The 6,092-nt window shown below is 41.4% G+C and overlaps 1 protein-coding gene across 2 annotated transcripts in view; it reads left to right on the top strand.

Annotated features, from left to right (window-relative positions):
• Positions 1-1,660: 1,660 nt before the first annotated feature.
• The window catches only part of llgl2 (LLGL scribble cell polarity complex component 2), a 47,145-nt gene continuing 42,713 nt past the window's right edge, over positions 1,661-6,092 (top strand). Inside the window, exon 1 of one of the 2 annotated variants that reach the window (XM_082543896.1) lies at positions 1,661-2,014. The gene's annotated coding sequence lies outside the window, so the exon portion shown is untranslated. The remainder of the gene's footprint in view (positions 2,015-6,092) is intronic. The other variant, XM_082543895.1, reaches the window with a different exon arrangement.

The following is a 6,092-nucleotide window of genomic DNA, read 5'->3' as shown; positions in this document are numbered from 1 at the left end:
GTTTAGTATGTGCATTGAAGGACATATCCTGGTCACAAATGACTCCAAGGTTCCTCACAGTGTTACTGGAGGCCAAGGTAATGCCATCCAGAGTAAGAATCTGGTTAGATACCATATTTCTAAGCTTTTCAGGGCCGAGTACAATAACCTCAGTTTGATCTGAATTGGACTGGAATGGACCATCAGCAAGAAGTTTGGACAGAAGGTGACAACTTTCAAGGCAATTATTCAGAAATGAAAGAAATATAAAATGACCATGAATCACCCTCTGTCTAAAGCCCAAAACAATATATTGTTTCATGTGGTGCAGATGAGCATGAGAAAGGTGGTGGATCAGCCCCAAACTACACAGGAAGTGCTGAGGGCAAGTGAGATCAGTCACCCAGAACACTATTAGTAACACACTACACCATAATGAATTGAAATTTTGCAGTGTCTGCAAGGTCTCCTTGCTCAGGATAAGGGATATGTAAGGGCCCATCTAAGTTTGCCAGTGAACACTGACATAGTTCAGAGAGGGCTTGAGAGAAAGCACTCCCAAGTGGTCAGATGAAACCAAAATCAAGCTGTTTGGCCTCAACCTGACCTGCCATGTTTTTAGGACGACAAATGGCCTGTATTTGTATAGCGCTTTACTAGTCCCTAAGGACCCCAAAGCGCTTTACACATCCAGTCATCCACCCATTCACACACAGGTGATGGCAAGCTACATTGTAGCCACAGCCACCCTGGGGCGCACTGACAGAGGCGAGGCTGCCACCAGGCCCTCTGACCACCACCAGTAGGCAACGGGTGACGTGTCTTGCCCAAGGACACAACGACAGAGACTGTCCAAGCCGGGGCTCGAACCGGCAACTTTCCTATTACAAGGCGAACTCCCAACTCTTGAGCCACGATCGCCACCAAATGCTGAGTATGACCCAAAGAACACCTTCCCTAAAAACACCATCCAAATCTGACCAGTTTCCAGTGTATTAGTTACAAAGAGGTCTCTCTCCTCATTGAGAATTAAGATCTAGAACCTCTTAATTCTGTTCTGAGTCTTCTTCATTGGTATGGTAAATGCAAAAACTGACAGGCTGATATGGCTGATATATCTGAACAGTGTTTATGGTAAAACATTCAGTGCTGTGTAAAAGTCTTTGTGTAATTTTTAACAGTGGTATTTGTCTGATAGTATTGCTATCCACAGTTTGTTTCCACTCAGTGGTGTTTTCTAGTTAGGAAACAATCAGACAAACAGGAGTTTTAAAGGATTACAGTTAAATTTGTAATCCTATGCCACATGTCACTACAAGAGTGTGATTAAAGTGGCTCATTTACATTTTGAGAGAAGCCAGTTGAGTCTAATAATAGTGTTGATGATATAATTTTCACCATGTACATATGCACAGATCCGATAGAAACTCAAAGTAAAGGTCAGGTGGTAGATGGATAAAAAAAATAACAAACTCTGCTTCGTCGATAGTCACGTTTTGAAGGGTTTAGCCAGTTTCTAGAAATGAATGTTAGTCCTTCCAAAGTGGGATAGATGCTGTCTCTTCTAACATCACCAGATTTTCCCCAGGAACTTTATCAATTACCAGCCTACATGCGGCTAGATATGCCGCTCTTGGTTCGTCGTTTTCAACCAAATTTCAAAGCAAACCACTGACCGGACGTCTGCACACGTTTACGAGGTGTGCTTGAATGTGTCATGAGGGCGGAGTTAGCACAGCAGTGAGGTTTAGCCTAGCAGGAAATACTGAGGCTAACCACCGCAGCGGTGGAAAACAAAAACCAGCCAACCCAGTTTTAGTTCCTTATAGATCTTTAGATGTGATAGTTGCTCAACAAGAAGCCTGTCGCCTGGATTCCGGGAATACTTATTCACGGCGTGTCTACGTCTTCCTCGACTCTGGAAGGGGAGAGATACCTCTTTGTAACTAATACACCGGGAACTGGTCGGATTTGGAATTTCTTTCAACGGCTGTAAACGGTGCACCTCTGCTGAGCAACGGCCGTTTGGAATCAGGTGGGTTAGGAAGTCGGACCGCACGCTCTCAGACCTTGTGCCCGTAGTTGTTGTGAACCGTCCGGCTAACAGTTTATTCCATGCTGTTTACTCTTCAGTATGTACACACTTCAGCTGAAGCTAGCTCAAGTTGTGTGTAGAGCCAGAATGTCATTTGCCAGTTTTTCTATGGTTAGCTTTCTAACCATCTGAAGTAAACCAAGCAAAACAGGCATATGAGCGTTGCCTCAAAAATCAGTTTTGTGTATATTTTTCTCAAAATTTTCATACCGATTACAATCGCAAGAATGGAGTCTTGCGATGACAGACGCTTTAACTTTCGGCAAGTCGTCGAGTTTTAAAAATGTAATACAAGGTGGACTGATTGAAATGACCGTCTCACATCAGTAACTTGCCTTCTTTATTAAATTTTAAAGAATGACTATAACCACACCAGTCAGCTTTTGTATGTAATTGGTAGTTTTCGCCATCGGTTAGCTTGTTTTCACTCTTAAAGCTACAGTAAACCTAATTGCAGCAGCCTGAAGCCATTCAGTTATTAAGACAAGTCCACACGGAAGAAAATTGGGTAGAAATGGATTAGCAGTTTCCCGCAAGATGTCAGCAGTATTAGAGAAACTGGGGAATTTCTTGCTAACCTGCATGTGCAGCCAGGTGAGTACTAGTTGCAGCTAATGTTGCATAATGACGGCGACATCTAACCTGACTAAGGTGTGTCTCAGCAGTCAGTATGTTAGTAAGCCCTTCGAGTCAACGGTCTGGTTTCAAGAGTGAGTAAGTACTGTGTTTGGGGAGGGGGAGTACGAGGAAGGCGGTTTCACCTGTTTGGCTGGTTTCACGATAATTCGTATTTATAAAACTGCTGACATTGTATCCACCGAGTCAGAGCTGAGCTGAAGTCCTGAACTACAATGCTTATGTACTGTGATTGCTTCGTCTAATCAGCTCAAATTCATATGAAGTATTCCTCACTATGAGGAACAAACTAGTAATGATGTGTAAGACAACATCAGACTTTGTAAAACAAAATGAATGAAGCAGGGTTTTCCCCATCAGTTTACACACTAAAGATTTATTTAAAATTTCTGACTACTTAATAAGGAACATCAGCCATATTACTATATTGCTCTGGTCTGCCTAAATGTGTGAGAGTGTGTGTGTGTGAGTGAGGTGAGGTGTTGCCAAAAGGTATTTTAGTGAAATGATAAATGCCATCTTGACCGACAGACATGAAAAATCAATTTCCATTATTTCCTTTGCTCTTGCCTCATTTCGGCTCAGTGTTTACTGCACTCTGCTGTCATATGGTCTCTTTTTGTCTTTCTCTTGTAGGTGCACTTAATCATACATATATGCATCACATGTGAAGTGTCACAATGTGAAGATATTAAAAATGGTAACGATATATTTTGTCACTTGTATTCAAAATAAAAGTGTTACAGAAACATAACAGGAAAGAAGTTCAACTCACGTGCTCACAGTTTATCATGAAGTCACAAATGTTTGCAATGAAAAGCTGTTGGCATAGATGGTGTGAAATGGGTCCAAACCGCTGACTTTCTCTGTGCAATGTCAGCTTTCCAGTTAGCAACAGGTGCATGCTTGGGGCCTTAATCACTGAACAACATTGAATTTCATTGAGTAACTTGGCTTGTTATTACCAAAATGGAACCACCCATATGCAAAAAAGTTGTTCTATTAAATGGTGCAAAAAAAGAAAAGAAAAAAGAATCGGAATCTGTTTTATTAGAACAGCCATTGTTCAGCATTCACACTGTACAGTCTGGACAGGTTACTGCCAAATGAAGCACAGGCTGTGTACTTCCACCTGCATGAGCCCAGGACTAGTCAAACAAAAGCCTTTGTTCTCAGGCTTGGTGTTATTCCACCTGCATTGCAAAGTCCACCTGAAACTATTATAGAGGCAAAATAAATGGCCCCTCCCAAAAGTGAGGCAAGCTGGAGGGTGTTCACCTCTTCTAAATGGTAAATGGTAAATGGCCTGTATTTGTATAGCGCTTTTCTAGTCCCTAAGGACCCCAAAGCGCTTTACACAACCTGTCATCCACCCATTCACACACACATTCACACACTAAAGGAACAGTCCTGAACATTACCAGGAATTTTGGTTTTAGTTGTTCACACAATGCAAATATAAGGAAACAATGGACAAAGCTTTGCCATCAAAGGCTTCGAATTTTTAAACTTTTGAATGGGGAGGTTAATTTTTACTAACCTTTTACAGGTAACCCTAACCCTAACCCAAAGACGAAGACGTTGCTTGGCTCAGACAGTCAGCTTGCTAAATTGATTAGGGCAATGCACTGAACGAAGCTGTTCTTTGGTTTGCTAATGGAAAAGCATAGGATATCCAAATGTAAAACCTCATGTTTCGTGTTTGCCAGCTCGATAGACACTATTAGAACATAACTGAAAACTTGACACTGTAAACATTGTTCCAGAGGATAGCCTAACCCTGAGAATGAAAGGCTCTGCACACTTAGCCTCAAGGAAGTTTGTCAGTAGATCCTCATCACGATCATTGTTTGGGTAAACATGAAGTCAGAGCTTATGACATCACTGGTACTTCATGGAAATGATTGTTTATAGTGTTCTAGATTGAAACAAAGCAACTCTAGATGTGAAGATTTTGATATTAGTTTTCATAAAGCAGTGCGTATGTGTGCTCATCCAATACCTTTCTCTCTTGGATAAAAGAAAAGACCTACAACCAATTTAAATTCTAACAATTTACTTTTTTGAAACCACAAACAATTGTGGTAATGTAACGACACTGTTTGCGGGTCGAAGTGTGTGTTGGATGAGGTTCCCATCTGTAGTGCTTTGTTTCTTTTTCTGCCAAGAACTATTGAGCTGTCATTGTCTTCCTGTTAAAAGTGAGTTTTTCCTTCCCACTGTCGCCAAAGTGCTGCTCATAGGGGGTCATATGATTGTTGGGTTTTTCTCTGTATCTATGAAGCGCCTTGAGGCGACTTTTGTTGTGATTTGGCGCTATATAAATAAAATTGAATTGAATCATTAAATATTTGTAACACTATATGTTTTTAAAAAGTTGAGGTGTATATACTACAGCTGATGAGCTCCTGGTTTCTCAGGTACCAAATGTTTTAACACTTCAGATGGGTCTGGGCGATATGGCCTAAAATCCATATCACGGTATAATTTGAAGCACGTGCGGTAACGATATATATCTCGATATATTCTTTTCTTCTGTATAACGTATTTTACACACTATAAGGCACACTTAAAATCCTTTAATTTTCTCGAAAATCGACAGTGTGCCTTATGTATGAATTCTGGTTGTGCTTACTCACCTCGAACCGATTTTATGTGGTACACGGCACGCAGAAATCCAAAAATGTTTTAGTACGGCTTTGGTAAGCTATGAACCGCTTGATGGATTGTCGGAGCATTACGGCTGCCGTAGTCAGGAGCCTTGTGGAGTAATCTGGGTCCAAAACTCCGTCTGCTGCAGGTCCCAAAGTCAAACAAACACTGCGGCATCACTGACAGTTAAAAGCTGTCTAAATTCTTTCATTTTTAATAACATGATCAGCGTTGCTGCTTTACCAGGTGCAACAATTAAGTTTAACATCCAGGCATCCATGAAAACAGGATTCATTAAATTCAACGGAGTTAGAAGTTAGCAGGAAGTAACTCGCTAGTTTCCACCTAAACATGATATATCATGTTCTGGCAGAGAGATATCTGAAAAAATTCAAACGTACAGCTCTGCTATCACTTCCAACATAAATGAAGAGAGAAAACTAAACAGCAGTGACGTTTGTAGGGTTACTGAAGTAGAACTAGTTGGTATATAACAGGGGTGCCCAATCCCGGTCCTCGAGAGCTACCGTCCTGCAGCTTTTCGATGCATCCTTGTTCCCACACACCCGAATCAAATGAATGGCTTGTTATCAGGCCTTTGCCAAACACGATGGCATGCTGAAGAGGTAATCAAACCATTTGATTCAGCTGTGTTGGAGTAGGGATGCATCTAAAAGCTGCAGGATAGTAGCTCTCGAGGACTGGGATTGGGCAGCCCTGGTATATAATG

Source organism: Aulonocara stuartgranti, assembly GCF_965226115.1.
Source record: "Aulonocara stuartgranti genome assembly, chromosome: 8".
NCBI classification, from domain to species: domain Eukaryota; kingdom Metazoa; phylum Chordata; class Actinopteri; order Cichliformes; family Cichlidae; genus Aulonocara; species Aulonocara stuartgranti.
This window is presented reverse-complemented; position numbering and strand designations above follow the sequence as displayed.